The following is a 22,697-nucleotide window of genomic DNA, read 5'->3' as shown; positions in this document are numbered from 1 at the left end:
ACAGAGACAGACCATATCATCCCAAACTGGCTACTGCCTAAAAATTGGTGTTCAATTACAAGTTTTAAAGGACATTTTAAAACTAACAAATGGCAGAGACATCTAGGTTAACATATCCCAACTATTATTAAACTAAGGAGAGAATTACTTGGTTACTTCCCAAGAATCTTTAGTAAACTGATTTTAGTTGATCTTTCTTAATATTTGCTCTTCATTATGGTAGTTCAGTTATTTCCTTATGAACTAGAAAACATTTGTTGAACCAGATAAACTAGAAAAGATAATATAAGGGCAGTTCAAAAGGTTTGCAGAAAATGGAGTTAAAATTTGTTTATTTTGTGAATTTTTTAATCTATGCAGTTTTCTCAAAATAAACATTTCCATGAACTTTTTGAAGCATCCTCATACATCTTAAGATACTCTTCCAGAATGATACATCAACTCCACTGACTCATGTTACATATCCACATGAGTGGAGATGCAATCTGTAGGTTGTATCATCTTGATGTTTCTGTATGCCTTATACCACACAAAGAAGATCCCTGTCTGTCTCTGACAAGATAATATTAATCTTATTCTCCAAGTGGGCACCCAGAATATCACAAAGGTCAGAAAGAAAGCCTCATTCAGTGTTACTGTGTTCACAGAGGATGGCATTTATTCCTTAGGAAGTAGCATCCAGACCATCATAATGGGACATCCCACCCATGAAGTACAGGTCTGCTTCCACATCCTGCAGGATGCTGCTCCCAGAACCAGCACACAGAGCCACAGCTTTGACTCACGATGCTAAGGTCCTTCCTACCCCAAGAACTAATATGAGTTAGTTTGAGGTGTCTTTTGATTTGCTCAATCATGGTTGCCAGGGCAACAGATTCATCCAGGGTGCATGATCGACCTATTCCAGTATGCAGAGCAAAGGCTTCTGCAGTGACACAATTTCAGTTCTCTGGTAAAGTTATCTGTTTTGAGAGAGCTGAGCCACCACCTGTATCAAAGACTTCTCAGTACAATTCAGGCTGATCCTTGTTTTTCTCCTCATCAATCCTAGCAGAAAAAGAAGTGACAGGAGCACCTTCAACTTTCACTGCAGACACAACTTTGTCCATATCTTGGGTATGCTTAATGTTGAATTGCACTCAGTGGTTCCCTCTATAGGATAGCCATGAGCTTTGGAAGGATATATATGCCTGGATGTGCAGGCTCCAAGCCCTTTGGAAAACCAGTTTTTCAATCCCTGGGGTGCAGCATCATAGGCTGTGTGAAGAGAGTAGATGCCAACTCTGTTCTCCAAAGCCCAGAACACTGGGCGCTCCTTTCAGGACATCCAGGTAATATGCTTTATGTGTAGGAAGATAGGTGGAAGGCAGGAAAAGATGAGATCTGCCTTCTTATGCAGAGCCTCCTCCATCACCTGCTCAGTCAAGTCATTGGTCAGGAAGAGTGTATTTATAGTTTGTGGTGGGCTTGGTTCCACCAGCAATCCAACATTGTCCCAACTCTCGGCAGAAGACAGGGATGCAAAGTCATTCAAGGAGGAAATGAGAGTCTTCAGACCCATGAAGGAACAGGAAGAATTGCAGTTCAGAGATTACACAAACCAGACTGTCATGGGGACCAGGCGTAAGCAAGATGACAACATACAGCAATTTTTGGACAAAACTCAATTTGAGTCCAGGTACATCTCCATAGCCTTTAATATGTCTTTTTACATTGGCTTTTATTTTCTAAACATCATTTTTCAAGTTGTATATTTGGATTGCAGAACAGTTTGTAAGATGAATTTTTAACGTGCATTGCTAAAAATGTTCTGAGTGAAGCTAATTGTCAACTTTATTAAGAAGGATTGCTTTCTGTCCACCTAGTGTAAAAATAAAATCAAGTAATGAAAAAAATTAGTTTACAAATTTAAAGGCAAAGAAACAGAAAGATCTGAAATTAGACCTGATAGAAAATGAGGAGTCCAACAAAAATCCCATTATGTTGATTTAAGACATGGCTGGCCTGTACTAATACCATATACAAATAAAAAAGAAGAATGAATGCTGCAGGTTTCATTTGAGATTCATCAAATGTGAGGTATTATTTGAACAGCTACAAAGAAGCATTCAAGATGGAGAAGGAACTATAGTCTAAAGGTCATGGAAGACATTCATACTGGAAAGAGAAGTGTCTGATTACAGATGGCAAAATCAGTCAGGCAGAATCAGAGATTGGGATGAATGGGAGATTAGAGGGAATACCTAGGTGGGTAATGTTAAGGTGAATGCAGATGGCTTCAGAAGGAAAATACAAGAAACCAACAGTAGAGTTATGATAGAAACAGAGAGGAATTACCAGGGGAAAATCATGTATAGTACTCTCAAATATGACAAAGAAAAACATTTAAATGGGCATTATGCATTTAGTGTAGTCATTATGATGCCTTTTTTTTTTTTGACAGGCAGAGTTAAACAGTGAGAGAGAGAGAGACAGAGAGAAAGGTCTTCCTCCCATTGGTTCACCCCCAAATGGCCACTACGGCTGTCGCACTGTGCCAATCTGAAGCCAGGAGCTAGGTGCTTCCTCCTGGTCTCCCATGTAGGTACAGGGGCCCAAGCACTTGAGCCATCATCCACTGCCTTCCCAGGCCACAGCAGAGAGCTGGACTGGAAGAGGAGCAACCAGGACAGAACTGGCACCCCAACCAGGACTAGAACCTAGAGTACTGTTGCCGCAGGCTGAGGATTAGCCTAGTGAGCCACAGCACCAACATATGATGCCTATTAAGATACCCTAGTTCTACTTTAGAGTGCCTAGATATGACTTCCAGAATCAATTAACTAGGCTTCTATCACACCTCTGAGAGACTGGGACAACATTTCTGGCTCTTGTATTCAGTCTTGGCCCAGGTCTGGCTGCTGTGGGTGTTGAGGAATGAATTAATGCAAAAAAGTGTTCTCTCTACCTATATGTCTCATTCTTTCTAGCTCCCTTTCTCTTGAAGATAAAAATATTTTTTAGACATGACAAAAGGTTCAATCAATGCAATGATTAGAGAATAGACTTTGGCTCTGACTATAATTTATGTTACTGGTAAGGGTTTCAGGGCTTCGATTTTTTTTAACTTTTATTTAATGCATATAAATTTCCAAAGTACGACTTATGGATTACAATGGCTTCCCCCCCATACCGTCCCTCCCACCCACAACCCTCCCCTTTCCCACTCCCTCTCCCCTTCCATTCACATCAAGATTCATTTTTGATTATCCTAATATACAGAAGATCAGCTTAGTATACATCCAGTATGGATTTCAACAGTTTGCTCCCACACAGAAACATAAAGTGAAAAATAATAGATGATTTTTTTAAATGATGATGAAATCAGAGCAGACCTATTGTCATGTTTAATCCCAGTGAGAGTCAAGTTGGGAATTGATAATTTTTTTTTTACAGAGGATCAGTTTAGTATGCATTAAGTAAGGATTTCAACAGTTTGCACCCCCATAGAAACACAAAGTGAAATATATTGTTTGAGTACTCGTTATAGCATTAAATCTCATTGTACAGCACATTAAGGATAGAGATCCTACATGAGGAGTAAGTGCACAGTGACTCCTGTTGTTGACTTTACCAATTGACACTCCTGTCTATGGCATCAGTAATCTCCCTATGCTCCAGTCATGAGTTTCCAAGGCCATGGAAGCCCTCTGAGTTCTCCGACTCTTATCTTGTTTAGACAAGGTCATAGTCAAAGTGGAGGTTCTCTCCTCCCTTCAGAGAAAGGTACCTCCTTCTTTGATGACCTGTTCTTTCCACTGGGATCTCACTCGCAGAGATCTTTTGCCAGAGTGTCTTGGCTTTCCATGCCTGAAATACTCTCATGGGCTTTTCAGCCAGATCCGAATGCCTTTAGGGCTGATTCTGAGGCCAGAGTGCTATTTAGGACATCCGCCATTCTATGAGTCTGCTGAGTATCTCACTTCCCATGTTGGATCACTCTCCCCTTTATTTATTCTGTCAGTTAGTGTTAGCAGGTACTAGACTTGTCTATGTGCTCCCTTTGACTCCCAGTCCCTCCACCATGACCAACTGTGAACTGAAACTGATCACCTGGAACAGTGAGATGGCTTTGGTACATGCCACCTCGATGGGATTGAATTGGAATCCCCTGGTATGCTTCCAACTCCACCACTTGGGGCAAGTCAGCCTGAGCATGTCCCAAATTATACATCTCTTCCCTCTCCCATTCTCACCACCATGTTCAACAGGGATCACATTTCAGTAATTTGAGTAGGTTAAAATTCAAATGTATAATAGAATGATTTGCCTGAAAATATAACATTAAAAAGTGTCTGTGCAACCTACATTAATAGACTGAGAGAAATGAATGGAGAATTATTTAAGGCCACACAATAGATTCTGTCCTCCACACATTCCTGGTCTTATCTATATATAAGTACAGGCTCCAAAAAGCTCTCAAAGATCATACTGTTTTAGCAATTCCAAAATAACCTAAATAACCGGTTTATGCTTTTTTTTTTAATTTGACAAGTAGAGTTAGACAGTGAGAGAGAGGTCTTCCTTCTGTTTGTTGGTTAAGCCCCCAAGTGGCAGCTACGGACAGCACTGTGCTGATCTGAAACCAGGAGCCAGCTGATTCCTCCTGGTCTCCCATGCAGGTGCAGGGGCCCAAGCACTTGGGCCACCCTCCACTGCCTTCCTGGGCCACAGCAGAAAGCTGGACTGTAAGAGAAGAAACCAGGACTAGAACCATATGGGTTCTAGTGCCCATATGAGATACTGGCACCACAGGTGGAGGATTAACCAACTAAGCCATGGCACTGACCCCTGTTTATGTTTTAACACTAGGTAATTCTTGGCTCTGCAGCATATTGAGTGTTTATTTCCAGCCTTGAACTAAAACACTATGCACAACATCATCTTTATGACTCATAAAGGTTCTGTTTCAGAATACATCTCATAGGTATTTAGCAAATTTCCTCTTAATTTTTAATTTGAAATGTAACAAATATGTCTTTTTGCTATAGCATCAGAAAGACAAGAGACTGTCTAAAGCCATACAACCCTGAACCTCCCACCCCCAATCTCATCTGATCTTGGAAACTAAGATGGGTCAGGCCTGGTTACTGCATGGATGGGAGAAAGACAAGATACTAATTTGCTCTCAGCTTACATGGCTCTATTGTCTTATAACCATGCCAACTTTATCTTGTTCATGTGCATTCTCTAATGATGAATGTTGTGTTTGCCTTTCCATTTTAATTAACAAATTTTCATAAAGGTCCTAAAGCACAATGTAAAATGAGCTGAGGAATGATGAAGTAAGCAAGTTACTGAGATATATTAATTTCTCTGGTCTTAGAAACATCTAGACATGTAGAAGTCAATAGATCTATACCTGGAAGAGAAAATGAAAGAAGGTGGTAGTGAGAGAACTGGTCAGGATTGTACCTACATTCTACTGTGCAAAACAAGATTATGATAGAAATGTATACAGAATAACAGATATATAAGCTGGAAGAACAAAAACAATAAACCTTCCTCTGCAAGAATAGTCTTTTACCCATGATTACAGGCTGGAAAGACATTCTTGAAAGGACACACAATTTATTAATTGGTAAAGATTAAACACAACTTAGTTTCATGAAGACATTCATTTGCTACTGATTTTTTAAAAAATTTAAGTTAGTAAAGATAATATAATTTTAAGAATTATTACCCAAATTAATTACAGAATTTCAAAGAAAGATCATGTGTCACTAACTACTGAACAGTGGAAAAATAAATCAATGATATTAACTATGTTCCTCTTAATACAGGTATCCCCTTGGGATGCCACGTTAGCATGTTTCAATAGAGTATCTCCAGATTTTATATACCTAAAATTCCATAAAAAGCATGCATGTTGGAGGATTCCAAGATGGTGGAATAGGGAAGCACATATACTAGTGGTAACTAGTTTCAAAAAATGTTGGAAGTACATTATTGGGGAAGAGTTAGAGAAAACTGTGGTGGAAATTCTACAGGAGAGAACGCCATGGATCTGTGTGGAAGATGCAGACATGCAGCATGAACACAGACACAACATGATGCCAGCAGCCAAAGGAGAAAGCACCAGCTTTGGAGAGTGAGGTGAGATCAGACTGCAGCAACCCATACCACTGGTGATACAGACAGAGGGAGACTTTGACATGAGCCTGGCCTGGAGCTCTGAGGGGGAAAGTGTACCCACTGACCCAGTAAAAAAACAAGGGGGCATGTTTCTCTCACTACATTCACTAAGCAATGGTGCCCAGTATCAGTTGAGAGAAGGTGGACACCATTTTGGACAGAAACAGAAGATGCAGAAGTTCTTGTGCACGTGCTCAGCACCTGGCTGAGACAAGATGCCATCTACTACCAGTACCAGTGGCAGCAGCTTGAATACATGCAACTTGGAACTGGTGGGGAGAAGGAAGCATTTGGTTGGTGGCTATTGTGCATGTGTGAGATCCAGAGATTCTAACAGAAGGAAAACTCCATGTTTCCCACTGACTTTGAGTCTGGCTGGGCAAATTGACTAGAGTCTGTGCACCCACATACTACTGAGGTTCCCCCAATCTCTCAACATGTCACAGGCTCCAGTGCTCAAACTGTCGAGGCTCTGGGAATGTCTGCCTCTCTGTGAATGAGACAGTCTAGCAAGGTGGAGCAAATCCTCTGCAACCCTTGACAGTGGGAGCCCTGTGTGCTGAGACTGTGGAAATTCTGTGACTGCATAAGAAGGCACAGGATATAGCTGGTTCTCTGGGCAACCAATGTGAGCTGCTCTACAGGCACTTATCAAAAGAGAAAATTTTAAAAACCACAGGCAAGTGAAAAATGCTCACTATCACTAGTCACCAGAGAAATGCAAATCACAATCACAATGAGGTTTGACCTCACCCCTGTCAGAGTGGCTCTCAAACAGAAATCAACAATCAACAAATGCTGGCCAGAATGTGGGGAAAAGGCATCTTAATCCACTATTGGTGGGAAAATAAACTAGCACAGCTATTGTGGAAGATGTATGGAGACACCTCAGAAACTTGAACGTAGATATACCATATGACTCAGCAATCTTAATCCTGGGAATTAATCTAAGTGAAATGAAATAGGCACATGAGGGGCCAGCACTGTGGTGCAGTAGGTTAATGCCCTGGCCTGAAATGCTGGCATCCCATATGAGCACCAGTTCTAGTCTTGCCTGCTCCTCTTCTGATCCAGCTCTCTGCTGTAGCCTGGGATAGCAGTGGAAGATGGCCCAAGTTCTTGGGCCCCTGCACCACATGGGAGACCTGAAGGAAGCTCCTGGCCATTGCAGTCATCTGGGGAATGAACCAGTGGGTAGAAGACCTCTCTCTCTGTCTCTACCTCTCTCTGTAACTGTATTTCAAATAAATTAAATCTTAAAAAAAGAAATAGGCATATGAAAGAGCTATCTGTATCCTCATGTTCATTGCAGCTCAATTAACAATAGCTAAGATATGGATTCAACCTAGATGTCCATCAACTGATGACTGGATAAAAAATGTGATACATATATATATATATGTACATACATATATATGTATATAAAATAAACAACTACTCAGCTATAAAATATAATGAAATCCTTTGTTTTGCAACACAATGAATACAATTGAAAACCATTAAATTTATTGAAATAAGCCAATCCCAAATAGACAAATTCCTATGTTCTCCTTGATCTGTGGTAACTAATAGAGCAGCAAAAAATGGAATGTATAGGAGTGAAATTGATATTTTGAGATTTTATGATTGTTTACAGCCCTTGTCTCTACTTCTGAACAACAGTGCTGTACTCTTTACTTAGTATAGGGTGAATCTTAAGAGTAAAAAGTCCACTGAAAGTAGATCAGTGTAGAAAGTAAGAGAAGTAGGGCTGACACTGTGGTGTAGTGGGGAGAACTGTGCCCAGTTTCAGTCCCAGAGGCTCCACTTCCAATCCAGCTCCCTGCTAATGTGCCTGGAAAAGATCAGATCACTCAGGGGCTTGGGCCCCTGCAACCACGTGGGAAACTGGGAAGAAGCTCCTGGCTCCTGGCTTTGGACCAGCCCATCTCCAGCCATCGCAGCCATGTGGGGAGTAAACCAATGGATGGAAGATCTCTGTCTCTTCCTTCCTTTGTCTTTGTAACTTTGCCTTTCAAATAAAAAATGAATAGATCTTTAAGGAAAAATAAGACAGGGAATTAGAGAGAAAGGATGAGAGGGGATGTGTGGGTGGGAGAGAGGATAAGGTGGGAAGTATCACTATGTTCCTAAATCTGTATATATGAAATACATGAAATCTGTTTACCTTAAATTAAAAAAATTAAAAACTGACATTTAATTTCAATAGATGTGAAATAGAATAACTACAATAAAAAATTCTACTTGTAGGCCAAATAAATTGGAATAGTAATAAAAATGCAATATAATTTTAAAAATGGTCTGACTTTAACATGTATCATCCCAGATGATGTATTGAAAACCTAATAATACCTGGGACTGGTGCTGTGGCACTGAGGGCTGAGCCTCTGCCTGTGGTGCTAGCATCCCATATGTTACCAGTTCATGTCCTGGCTGATCCTCTTCCAATCTAGCTCTCTGCCACCTGAGAAAGCAGTGGAGAATGACCCAAGTGCTTTGACCCCTACCTTGATATAGGAGACCTGGAGGAAGCTCCTAGCTCCTAGGTTCAGACTGGCCAAGCTCCAGCCATTGTCGCCATTTGAGGAGTGAACCATCAGATGGAAGACCTTTCTCTCTGTCTTTCCCTCTCTCTGTCTGTAGCTCTACCTCTCAAATAAACAAAATCTTAAAAAAAATCCCCAAGACAATAGTTTCAACCCTCAGGAATAGATTGACACCAATTTTGAAAGGACCTTGAGGTGATAAGTTTTATCTCTTACATTCTCTCTCACCATGTAATGACTTCTGCCAAGTTAAGTTACAGGAATATGGCCGTCTCCTGATGGGGCCTCTTGATCATGGACTTCTCATATGACTGTAAGATACACTTTTTCTTTATAAATTACACGTTGTACACTGGTTTTGTAACAACACAAAATAGACTAAGACTGAAAATAGATCAATACATATTTTCTCCTCTTTAGGAAAGAGAGAAGGAAAATGGAGAGCCAGCATGTGGCTTAGCAGGTTAAACTGCTGCCTGGAGTGCTGGCATCCTATTTGGGCATTGATTCTAGTCCTGGCTTGCTTTACTTCTTTTTTTTTTTTTGACAGGCAGAGTGGACAGTGAGAGAGAGACAGAGAGAAAGGTCTTCCTTTGCCATTGGTTCACCCTCCAATGGCCACCGCGGCCGGCACGCTGCGGCCGGTGCACCGCGCTCATCCGATGGCAGGAGCCAGGAGCCAGGTGCTTTTCCTGGTCTCCCATGGGGTGCAGGCACCTGGGCCATCCTCCACTGCACTCCCTGGCCACAGCAGAGAGCTGGCTTGGAAGAGGGGCAACCGGGACAGAATCCGGCGCCCCAACCGGGACTAGAACCCGTTGTGCCGGCGCCGCTAGGCAGAGGATTAGCCTAGTGAGCCGCGGCGCCGGCTTGGCTTGCTTTACTTCTGATAACTCCTTATTAATATGCCTGGAAAAGCAACAAAAGATGCCCTAAGTACTTGAGAGTGTGTACTCATGTGGAGAATTGGATGAAGATCCTGACTTCTGGCTTCAGCTTGACCCAGCCCTGGACATAGCAGCCATTGGTGAGTGAACCAATGGATGGAATATTTTCTCTCTCTCTCTCTCTCTCTCTCTCTCTCCCTCTCTCTCTATTCCCCCCCTCCTTGTCTCTTCCCCTCTCTCTGCAATACTGCCTATTAAATAAATAAATCTTTAAAACAAAACAGAACACTAGCTTCTGGAGGATATCATATTAATTTTAAAAAAGAGAAGGAAAATGCACAGAACTTTAGAAAGCCATGAGACTATTGAGTTTTTATTTTTAAAATTTTTTAAAGATTTATTTATTTATATGAAAGTCAGAGTTACACAGAGAAAGAAGGAGTGGCAGAGAGAGAGGGGTCTTCTACAGGCTAGTTCACTCCCCATCTGGCTGCAACAGCTGGAGCTGCACTGATTTGAAGCCAGGAGCCAGGAGCTTCTTCCAGGTTTCCCAAGCAGGTGCAGGAGCTCAAGGTCTTGGGCCATCTTCTATTGCTTTCCTGGGCCATAGAGAGAGCTGAATTGGAAGTTCAAGCTGGGACTTGAACCGGTGCCCATATGGATGCCAGCACTGCCAGCAACAGGCTTACCAGTTGTGCCACAGTACCGGCCCCATTTTTTTTTTTTTAATTTAGTTCATGTCTGTTCTCTAATGAGAATAGGGAAGGATTTTCTTAATATTTATTTTTTTATTTGAAAGGCAGATTTACAGAGAAGCAGAAGGAGAGGGAGGGAGAGAGAAGTCTTCCATCCACTTGTTCACTGCCCAAATGGCTACGAACAGCCAGAGCTGAGAAAATCTGAAACCAGGATCCAGAGCTTCTCCTGGGCCTCCCACGTGATTGCAGGGTCTCAAGGACTAGGGACATCTTCCACTGCTTTCCAAGGCCATAGCAGAAAGCTGAGTGGGAAGTGAAGCAGGCAGGACTTGAACCAGCATCTATATGGGATTCCAGCACTGCAGGCAATGGCTTTACCCACTATGCCACAGTGCCAGGCTCATATTATTTAGCAACCAACATAAGAAGCATACTTCAAAAAGTTTGCAGAAAGTTGAATTAAAAATAAGAGAAAACTGAAAATAAGCTGAAGAATAATTAACTAATCACCTTACTGGAGAAAAATTAATTTTCTTTGATCTTGGAAATATATAGATGTCCTTATGATCATAACTGGAAGAGAAGATGAATGGAGAGAGTGGTGGTTGGGTTCACCCTTCGATTCCAATGTGCAAAATAAAATTATTATTGAAATGAATTGGAAGTGGAGTAGCCAGGACTTGAACTGGTTCCCATATGGGATGCTGGCACTGCAGGCAGTGGATTTACCCACTATGCCACAGTGCCAGCCCCTATGTATAAATCTTATGACATCAGTAGAGACATTATGTCATATTATCCATTCCACATGAACAGGGAATGGTGATGTGAATATGTGAAAATATTCAATCTATGCATGATGATATGAAGTATTCATGGACAAAAAATTGTGTAACTTTTAGATATAGACAGATACACATATTAAGTGATTTTGTAAAGATGAGTTTAATTAGACCAATATAAATACACTAGTCATATGCTCTGTCAGATGCAGCCACAGGATCTGCAAATGTTTGGAGTTACCAAGTTTACATCCTTAACCAGAAGACATGGTGAATGAGAATTTAGAGTCTTTTTCAATGTATGATTAAATGAATATCTACAGTGAACTGGAAAATATGAATAAGAGGTTGGTGTTATTGGAAGTGGGTCCAATAGAGGGGGAATCCCCTTGCAGTACTACAAATGAGTCATATAGAACAATAGTGTGAATAATCTAGAAGGTGATATTCCAGATAAAATTTGCATCTGGGTGCCACCATAGCTCAATAGGCTAATCCTCCACCTGTGGCGCCGGCACACCGGGTTCTAGTCCCGGTTGGGGCAACAGATTCTGTCCCGGTTGCTCCTCTTCCCATCCAGCTCTCCGCTGTGGCCCAGGAGTGCAATGGAGGATGGCCCAAGTGCTTGGGCCCTGCACCCACATGGGAGACCAGGAGAAGCACCGAGCTCCTGGCTTCGGATCAGTGTGGTGCGCCAGCCATAGCACGCCAGCTGCAGTGGCCATTAGGGGGTGAACCAATGGAAAAGGAAGACTTTTCTCTCTGTCTCTCTCACTGTCCACTCTGCCTGTAAAAAAAAAATTGCATCTGATATGTACCCCTAAAGATGTACATGTTTAGGATTCTGAGCTTTGAAAAGAAGTACACATGAATGCAAATTCTTGCCATTTATATTTTGCAAGGCAATTTTGTTGTATTACTAAAACTTTGACCTACATTTCTCCTCACATGGAATTAAGAATTCAATCCATAAGTAGAGGTGTACTTCAAAGATTAAATAAGAAAAAATATACAAGACCCCATGGATATGCTTTTAATTAAACAGCATTTGAAAAACTTGTTCTCTTGCCATAGGTCATGTGACTCCAAATCCTATTAAGTTGACATTTACCAATGCCATTTTGCTAGTTAAAGTGATCAGTTTAAGTTCATAATTGATTATAGGATTAAGTGTCAAAGGGCTTATATAAAAAAGATCCGTGCCTGCTAATAATAATTGATAGAATTAAAAAGCAGAGAATGATCCAACATGGGAAGTAGGATACACAGCAGACTCATAGAATCACCAATGCCCTAAACAGCACTCTGGCCTCAGAATCAGCCCTTAAGACATTCAGATCTGGCTAAAAAGCCCATGAGAGTTTCTCAGGCATGGAAAGCCAAGACACTGTGGGAAAAAAATGACCTAAATGAAAAATCTCTGTGAGTGAGATCCCGGTGGAAAGAACAGGCCATCAAAGAAGGAGGTACCTTTCTCTGAAGGGAAGAGAGAACTTCCACTTTGATTATGGCCTTGTCTAAATAAGGTCAGAGTTTGTGAACTCAAGAGACTTCCATAGCCTTGGCAGCTCATAACAAGAGCCTCAGGTGATTACTGACATCATAAATGAGAATGTCAATTGTTAAATCAACAACAGGAGTCATTGTGCACTTGCTCCCCATGTAGGACCTCTGTCCTTAAAGTGTTGTACTATGAGAATTAACTGTAAAAGTAATGTTCAAACAGTACTTTATACTCTCCCTGACTCCCTCTCTCTCCTTCTCCCTCTCTCCTGAAAAGTCTGACTTTCAGATAAGTAAATCAATAATTAAAAAAAAAAACTAAGAAAGCAGAACAGATTCAAGAAAAAAATAAATATTTTAATAAGGACTCCAGAACAGGCTATAAATGTGGTACTACTGCAGTTTTGTCACTATGATGTACTAAAAGAAAAATAATGTGTATTATCATGTACTAATTTGAATGATTGATTATTGGTAATTAGAATTTAGTTTTAAATGAAAACATTTCAAGTGACAATATTCATCAGCCTAGTAGAAAAAGGTTGAAACAGGTCAGCGCCACAGCTCACTAAGCTAATCCTCCACCTGTGGAGCTGGCACTTTGGGTTCTAGTCCTGGTTGGGGCACTGGTTCTGTCCCAGTTGCTCCTCTTCCAGTCCAGCTTTCTGCTGTGGCCCGGGAAGGCAGTGGAGGATGGCCCAAGTGCTTGGGCCCTGCACCTGCGTGGGAGACCAGGAGGAAGCACTTGGCTCCTGGTTTGGATCAGAGCAACGCCAGCTATAGCAGCCATTTGGGGGTTAACCAATGGAAGGAAGATGCTTCTCTCTGTCTCTCTCTAACTCTGCCTGTCAAAAAAAAAAAAGGTTGAAACAAAACACTCTCAATCTCACAAAGTCATGTGAATAGAAGGCATATCTGATTTATTCTAATAGGTCTTCCTAAAATTCACTAATTATTTTCTGACAATAGTGAATTTGGCTCATCATAGAAAATTCTTTGAAGGCTCTTGTTAAAATTGTCCCTCTTTGAAAAAGTAAATTTTACTGCATGAATCTACAAGAGGTAAATTTTTGTTTTATAGAACATTGGAAAACCAATGATGCTTAGTCTTCTAATTTCTGATTTACTTTATAGAACAGAACTTATATAGAAAAAATTTCACTTTATCTATTTTTTTTAAATATTTACTTATTTGACAGAAAGTCAGGAGAGAGACAGAGAGGTCTTCCCTTTGCTGGTTCACTCCCCAATGGCCACAATGGTCAGAGCTGGGCCAATCCAAGGCCAGGAGCCAGGAGATTTTTCTGGGTCTCCCACATGGGTGCAGGGGTCCAAGCACTTGGGCCACCATCCACTGCTTTTCCAGGTCATTAGCACAGAGCTGGATTGGAAATGGAGCAGCCAAGACATGAACTGGCACCTGTATGGGATAGCAGAGCCACAGGCAGAGGTTTAATGACTGTGGCACGCACCGGCCCCCACTTTATCTAAATTTATGGTAAACCCATGAGTCGCATCACAACACAATTTTTTCTTCCTTCCCTCCTTCCCTCCTTCCCTCCTGCCCTCCTGCCCGCCTGCCCACCTGCCTGCCTGCCTGCCTGCCTTCCTGCCTGCCTTCCCTGCCTGCCTTCCCTGCCTGCCTTCCTGCCTGCCTGCCTTCCTTCCTGCCTGCCTGCCTACCTGCCTTCCTTCCTTCCTGCCTGTGGGGAAATTAGGCACAGGAGACAATTCAAAGATGGTGGCTGAAGGGAAATTAGGCACATGTGGCAATTCAAAGATGGTGCCCAAAGTCATTTACCACCAAAGCTGATTGGCCGCGCAGCATCAGGGGAGGTGACAACTGATGATGTATACAGACATATGGCTGGTCCTGTAAAAAGTTGCCCTGTAAAATGACCTTTTAAGTAATTGGTTGGCCCTTATGCCCTGCCCCAGTAATCATGTGGTCTTGTGCTTTAAAAGGCTTTGCCATGTGCCAATAAATGGAGTTCTTGCTTGCTTGACTTGACTCACCACTGCGTCTTACTGTCTCCGGGATCGGGAGGCTGGGGAACGGGCGAGCGGCGCACTTACCTTTCTTTGGACCCAGTCCATCCTCCTTTGGGTGGACTAAGACCCAGCACCTGCCTTCCTTCCTGCCTGCCTGCCTGCCTTCCTTCCTGCCTGCCTTCCTTCCTGCCTGCCTGCCTTCCTGCCTGCCTACCTGCCTTCCTGCCTGCCTGCCTGCCTGCCTTCCTGCCTGCCTTCCTTCCTGCCTGCCTGCCTTCCTTCCTTCCTGCCTGCCTGCCTTCCTGCCTGCCTACCTGCCTTCCTTCCTGCCTGCCTGCCTGCCTTCCTGCCTGCCTGCCTTCCTGCCTGCCTGCCTGCCTTCCTTCCTGCCTGCCTGCCTTCCTTCCTGCCTGCCTGCCTTCCTGTCTGCCTACCTGCCTTCCTGCCTTCCTACCTGCCTGCCTGCCTTCCTACCTGCCTGCCTGCCTTCCTGCCTATCCTTTTCTCCCTTTTTCTTTCTTCTTTCTTTCATTCTTCCTTCCTTTCTCTTTTTTCTCTCTTTTTCTTCTTTCTTTTTTCTTCTTCCAATTTATTTCTTTTTGTTTTCTTCATTATTTTTCTTTCTTTTTTTCTTTTTCTTCCTGTTAATTTTTCTGTGTCATGATTTTTGCACATTGCATCCAAGGACATGGACCAGGGATAGAGGCTTATGATTACTCTGTGCAAGAACTCTCCTCTTGGGGGTCAAAGCATCTGACAAGGAAGCTCTCCTAGATTAAGTCCTCAAGCGCCTCTCTCAATAACAAGTGAGAGAAGGTGTGCTAACTGGAGATAATCTTTAGTTTAATTGACTCTGGGAGGTCTGAGTGTTGCTGGGGTCCTCATTGGGATATAATAATGGGTCATGAATCATGTGAATGTGACTATTCACCACTAGAGGGCTCTGTAGGGTCAATTACATTTTCACTATCATTGACATCTGATTCCCCACTGTTGTCTCCAGCTGCTCTGCTGGGGAAGAAAATCTGCTTCACTTGCAGGATACTTAAGTCCAGCACTGGCGGAAGCATAATTGAAAGAGCCCACAGCTGAGATAAAGGCAAAAAGACACTTGCTTCCATGTGAGAATGACTAAGAATACTGTCTTGATTGGATAAAAGTCATCATGAAGAGGATCAGGGACCTCTGCATCTCCAAGTGTATTTCTACCTCCCAGCTGCGAACCCAGACTAGGGCATCCATTGAATATACAATGATTCCATACTTCTATTTGGTGCTTCTCTGCTTAACATTGCCTGCTGAAATCTTGTTCCCATATACTTTTACCCAGCATGATTTGTCTTAATTTTCTCACTTCTCCCTGACAATATTCAACAATTTGCACACTGTGCTCTGCATTTAACAGACTGACAACACTTAATTTTTGTGTGTACTATAAACCTGATAAATTGCTCTAATGATTTTTATTATTTCATCATTGTAAAAATTCCTGTATCATGTTCATTAATAAGTTTGGCATAATACTGAACGGTGTTTGACACTGAAGACACTGTGTTTTTGCTTGCTAGTATTACCTAGATTGGGAGTAGTGATATCCTCTGATTATACCTTCAAATTGAACTAAAGAGAGACTAAATTCTAAAGCAGGAATAAAATTGCTGATAGTGGAGGTGAAGCTGATGAGAAGGAAGACAAGATTGGGTACTCTGATGGTGTGAGTGAGCTGTTTATGGGTGATCTGTTCCTTATATAAAACCTGCTGCTGTGGGTTTGCCAATTTTTATGTACCACTCAGTAACCTTCTTTCACGTATCTTTAAGAATTCTGTCTCAAATCTCTCCCTTAATTTCACTTTCACAGTTATGGAAAACAAAGTTTTGAACAAAGCTGATGGTTATGGATTTAAATTATTTGCAGAAATTCTGTCTTGCTATTGCATGGATCACTGATGCTGAAAGTTTCCTCTTATCTCTCCCAGCAAGAATCCTTAATGGCCCACACTGCTGGTGGTACTGTAGAAACTTACAGTGCTGAAGGTGTAGTCCAAAATGGAGGCTGTCATGATGAAATTCTCTGAGTGCACTATTTTAATATCAGGCAGTGGGTTAACACCCTGGCCTGAAGTGCCAGCATCACTTATGTGCACCACTTCAAGACCTGGCTGCTCCATTTGTGATTCAGCTCTCTGCTATGGCCAGGGAAAGCAGTAGAAGATGGCCCAAGTCCTTGGACCCCTGCACCCACAAGTGAGACACAGAAGAAGCTCCTGGCTCTTGGCTTCCGACTGGCACAGCTCCGGCTGTTACAGCCAATTGGGGAGTGAACCATCAGATGGAAGACCTCTCTCTCTCTGCCTCTCCTCTCTCTGTGTTAGTCTGAGTTTTGAATAAATAAATATTTTTTAAAAAGTTATTTGGCATATAACCTTTACTATAAAAATCACATCTGAGCAAGGTTTTGGCTCTGGATGCAACAGATGGTCACTGGCTAAGCAGTAATTACAGTGCACTGACCTTGTCCAGATGGCAGCAGAACCCACCAGAACAGCCCCTTTTCTGTGCTGACACCACTCCACGTGCCCACTGCTCTCCTGCATGCTGCTCTTCAGCTCTAGCCTTTTAGTTTGCAACCAACCAACCACAGTTGGCTCTAATCACACACACACACATCATGCTGCAAATACCACATGTTTGAGAAAGGACTTACTATTACAAGCCCACTGGTGTGTGGGGATGGGGATGGCTGAGCACACCCTGGCACCTGCTCCTAAGAAGTGACACAAAGGGCCCCAGATCTCAAAGCTTGCCCTTTGAGTGTTTACAGCATCTCTTGATTTGGTTTGAAGAGGTCAATTATTTCTGGGTTTTCGGTCCAGCGATCTGACAGCTACAAAGAAATTAATTCTCTCATTCCTTAATCAGGCATTTGAAACTTATTAGCAATATGTGTATTTCTACATCTTTGAATAATGACTACTTCTCTGAAGGAAACAGTGAGAGACACCAGGCAGGTTTTCTCTGGTAGGGTAAATCACATTTAGTAATATATGATTTGAATTAGTAGATCATTTTCCATTTTGACTTAAAGATCCTACCAGTTTCTGCTCACTACATTGTACTTCAGAACTCTTTCACATTAAATATGACTAATATGCATTTCCATATTTTGAAAGAGAGTATAAAAACATCTCACAGCTTTTAATAAAACTTTCCATTTCCCTTTTGCAGCAAAGAGACAAAATCAGTTCAACACACCAGTATGAGAGGGGGAGAAAAACTCAACAAATTAAAATAATATTCAAATCACAGCATTAAGTATATCTACATCCAGCTCAACATCAACATTTATAATATATCTGTGATTTTTATCAGATTTTCTCTGTAGGGAACCTTTATTAATATGTTCTGATTATTTACAACTGTACAAGCAAAGCACACTCCCAAAGTGCACATATTTAATACAGTATCAACTATTTGCATTTACAGGATTTTTAAACAATCAGAAAAAAGATCAACTGTTTAAGATCCTTAAGGTACATTACAAAAACTACTGCTAGTTCTTATATTATGGTATGCTTACTCGGTAAAACTAGCAACAAAATATCCACACAGTAACTGAGTAATTCTGATCCACTCATGCCAACCTGGGGTGTCTCCATGAACTCTAAGCTGTCTTATACAAAAGTTAAGGCAAAGTCATTTTCAAGTTTAAATGCAATTTAGGCCTTTAAATATTGGATGGAAATAATTTTTTTTTTAAAAAAACTCAATCTTGTTAAATAACATTTCATGGAATAAACTGTATGGTTACTTGTAGCAGGAAATATTTTAATGTCTGTTGCTTAGAATAATTAAAGAAAAATGTTGGGGGCCAGCACCATGGCTCACTTGGTTAATCCTCCACCTGCAGCAATGGCACCCCATATGGGCACCGGGTTCTAGTCCCGGTTGCTCCTCTTCCAGTCCTGCTCTCTGCTGTGGCACAGGAAGGCAGTGAAGGATGGCCCAGGTGCTAGGGCCCCTGCACCTGCATGGGAGACCAGGAGGAAGCACCTGGCTCCTGGCTTCAGATTGGCATAGCTCTGGTCATGGTGGCCATTTGGTGGGTGAACCAATGGAAGGAAGATGTTTCTCTCTGTCTCTCTCTCACTGTATACCTCTATCTGTCAAATAAATGAAAGAGAATACTTTTAGGCATTTTAAAACAAAATAATTTATATTGTTCTTCAGAAGTACAACACTTCTAGAAGTGAATCAATGAGACCCTCATCTTGGAGGTAAAAAGAGCAACAATTTTTGTCCTCCACCAGCCAAAGAGGGGAATAAAACCACAAACACCATTCTCTCACCATTACATAACTTAAATCCATGTGCTGATGCAGAGGTTCAGGAAGACATCCCCGTGGAGTTAAGATGAGGACTCTTCTGAGAGAGTGCCTGAGGGTGGGGGAACATGGACAGAAATGTGCATGGAACAGGTGCACTAGGCCAAGAGCCAAAGCAGCCAGCTCACAGGGATCAAAACCATATCATGATACAACATACTGGCAACATGTCAGTGGCCAAAAAAGTATATTTTCATTTAGGTTCTATTCACATGTTTTGAATTGATTTTAGTTAATAGCCACTTGCAATTGAGGGGAGAAGCTGGGTACTTGCTGGCAGAATGTCAAAGCTCAAAGCTTTCAGGTTTCTCTAGGGTGCGCTCTGCAGGTTCTTTCTGCCCGCTGGATCCAAAAAGGTCTATATGTACATTTATATGTATTTTTAAATGCTGGACTCACTTGTTAACAGTTTAGATGAAAGCACAGCTCCTATGCCAGTGTGTCAGCGACCTGACACTGCCAACCCCCTTCCAGCTTGAGGCCAAGGTTGCCATCTGCTGGAGCATCTGAGATATGCACTTGTAGATCAATATTATTTTAAAAAATAAAGCAGCATAGTTCCCTTAATTTAGAAAAATTTACTATATATAGCTTGCATTCAGAACCACACAGAGGCTTAATAAAAAACATGAATCTGTTGGGATAAATGCATTTTCTATATGAAAAAATCAGACTTACACATCACCTCCAGTTAAGCACCAACCAAAAATAAGGTTTATTTAATTAAATCCTGAAAAACAATTTTTTTTAGAGGGGGAGAATCTGACTCACAGAAGAAAAAATAACTTGCAGGCATTCCATGGGGCTCACAGACACTGCAAGTGCCTAACCAGTGGCTCATTCTCATACTGAGTGGGAAGTGTTTCACTTGTGGCTAATACAGCTCTATGCAACCCCTCCCAGACATAGGATTTTCACTGAGGAGACTTGGGGGGAGTGTCCTGTCCTCTGTGAAGACACTTTCCAACAGCTGGGGGTGAGAGCCAGTGCCCAGGCTGCCTTCCCTTGTCTTTGGAGACTCTGGGAGTGGACTTGAGGGCAGGGGGCTCCCTCTATTTCTCCACAGGTGCAGTGAGCTTCTCTTCCTCCTTCCTACAACTGCGGGGGTTTGACTTTTGTTCTTTTGGGGGTTGCAGTGGGGAAGAAGGTGGCTCTTTACTCGTTCTCTGACAAATCTCCACGTAGCTGGGCTTTCGCAATTCTTTGGCAGCTCCATTCACCTGCACCGATTTACACACAGTTGTAGTAAGGACAGGGAGAGTGTCCACACTATGGGTTTCCTTCTGCTTTTCTACCACCTTGGGATCCTCAGGTAAATGGGCTGGTGGGGGGGGATCATTCATATGTTGCTGATACAGCACAAGAAGCCAGCAGTGAGGGCTCTCTGGGGACCACTACAGGAATAGCGTTCCTACTTGCATCTGCATGGAGGCTCCTTTCCTTTGATAATCCTATTACCGAGCTAGATGGCCTGTTTTCAAACAAGTCCTGTCATCAAATTGCCTGCAGCTCCAGGTAATGGGGGGAAGTTGGACAGCCCCAGTTCAAAGTTTGTGATGGAGGCTTTGGTCGTGTTGGAGACTGAGTTTGGCTGCTTGTATTTTCTTCCTATAGCCAAAGGAATTTTTCCTGCTTCTGGGAGGATACTGTCTGAGTGAAGTCAGAGGAGAGGCTGCAGGCTTGAAGGTTGGAGACCTGAACCCATGTATAAATCCAGTATTTGGAAATAGAGTTACCAAGGGTGGATCGAAATAGCTACACATTGTTGACAATGTCTGGGAGCAGTCAGGCTGTGCAGAGGAAACTGTTGTTGGGGACTGTATACTGGAGGTAAATAAATGATGTGTAACACTGCTGTGTATAAAGGTTCATGTCGAGAGACCTAAATCCATTCTTTGGCAGAAATGGGTTTATAGCTATTGCCTTTCTTTTAGCTGCACCTTAATTGGTTTTCCTTGAAAAGTTTTGACTTTTCACGGGTATTTGTAAGCCTGTTGTGCATCAGCTTCTGCTTCAAATATAATAAATCAATTATCATTATGGGCAAATTCACAGTTAATAAATTTCAGTAAATTATTTCCTTTGAATAGTGGTTCTACTTCTTCCCCAGGGGTAGATTCAGATATTTCTCACAATATTACTATGCAACAATTTTGATTTGGCCTTACTTTTTCTCCCTTCTCACCCACCTGGACTAAAGGTAAAGATCTTAGCTCATCAACAATCGAATCCACACTAGTACTGAGTTTCTTGATATAGTCAAGGGTAGCTACCATTGTAATTAGAGCATACTGCTCACTGTCCATCTGTGAGGTAAGATACACGGCACTAGCAAGAGTCTCCCTAGATAAACAGAATTCCAATTTTTTTAAGTACTTCTTGAGAGTCTTCCTGGCTTTCTGGTTGAGATTCATTTCCTCCTGTTTCACTATTTTCAGGTAGAGATTCGTATTCTGCATGATCCAGAGCCAAAGCGTTCGTGTCTGTTTTGACTCAGGTAAATCTGGTAATGCTGCATTCTCATGACTTTTGTCACCATCACCATTGACATCCAATCCCTGCGGGCTGCAGTCTGCACCATGGCCAGCTGTCTCCTCCCATGTAGCACTCAAACCGACAGCTGCACTACTTGCTTCCAAATGTAACATGAGTCCCCCACACTTTCGCATTAGGGTTTAGCTCTGAAACCTTAGTTGTTGGTACCTGACTCAAAGCTGGGATGGAATTTGAGAAGTGGTTTGAGATACAGGACCATTCATCAGATGAGAGCTGTCCTTGCCCTCTTGGCCTCGCTGTGCCTGCAGTTCAGCCACAACTTTAGCGTTCTCATCAGAAGTCATGGGTTCCACTCAGAGAAGTTTAATGTAAACTTCAGGATGTTGCCCGCGCCACCTGCCCCGCCCGACCGGCCTCCGGCAGGCTCCTTGCCACAGCCCAGGTGCCTGGTGACCCCGCAACATGCAGGGAGAGCCAAGGAGGGAGACTAGGAAGAGGTGGCGCTGCGAGGCCAGGCTGGATGTAGGGAGGAAGGGCTGGCATGGGCCGGTGCAGTGGCAAAAGCGGATTCTTCCTCTTTGGGGCCGAAAATGTCTCAACCTTGAGACTCTGGATCCCCAACACTCCTTCCCTTCACATGAGAACACACCTAAATAAATCCTTAAAAGGTTGAGTGCGAATCAATCTGGCAGAAATTCACTAAGTACCAAGTTGATAGCACCCATCATAGAGTGGATGGGAGACTGAGCAGAGCCCAGCGTTGAACCATAGTGCTTCTGATGAGAACACAGGGCCTACATTTTCTCAGAAAGGAACACTGGAGGGGCCCAGCTTGAGGTGGGTCAGAGGCAAAAGTGCTAAAAGTATAATAACTGGGCATTCTCAATGAATGGGACTCACTCATGGTATTTCTGTAAGTTTGAAATAATTTCAAAATTAACTACTCTTAAAATGATGTCAATACTCTTAAAAAGATGTCAATATCCATATCATGTTAGTAAAGCAGGGACAGCATCAAATACTATAAAGGCTAAACCTTACCCAATTACTATTAGGCCGAAGTTGTAAAACTTGTCCCCTTCTAAGCATCTACATGTGTGGAGACTGCACAAAAAATAGAATAATATTCACAATACATTTTTTTGTGAATATATTTGTGATAATTTGTAAACAGCTTGATCTTTCTATTTTAAAGGTTTGAAAACCCTGTTGCTCTTTAAAAATAATTATTTTAT

At 42.2% G+C, this 22,697-nt stretch overlaps 2 pseudogenes; both read right to left on the bottom strand.

Annotated features, from left to right (window-relative positions):
* Positions 1–520: 520 nt before the first annotated feature.
* Positions 521–1,649, bottom strand: LOC100358829 (NIF3-like protein 1 pseudogene; annotated as a pseudogene).
* An 18,231-nt stretch (positions 1,650–19,880) lies between these two features.
* LOC100341493 (la-related protein 4B pseudogene) lies at positions 19,881–21,806 on the bottom strand (annotated as a pseudogene).
* Positions 21,807–22,697: the final 891 nt, after the last annotated feature.

The sequence above is a fragment of the Oryctolagus cuniculus genome, unplaced genomic scaffold (genome assembly GCF_964237555.1).
Source record: "Oryctolagus cuniculus unplaced genomic scaffold, mOryCun1.1 SCAFFOLD_68, whole genome shotgun sequence".
Taxonomy (NCBI): domain Eukaryota; kingdom Metazoa; phylum Chordata; class Mammalia; order Lagomorpha; family Leporidae; genus Oryctolagus; species Oryctolagus cuniculus.
The sequence above is the reverse complement of the archived record's forward strand: the minus strand, read 5'-3'. Positions and strand labels throughout refer to the sequence as shown.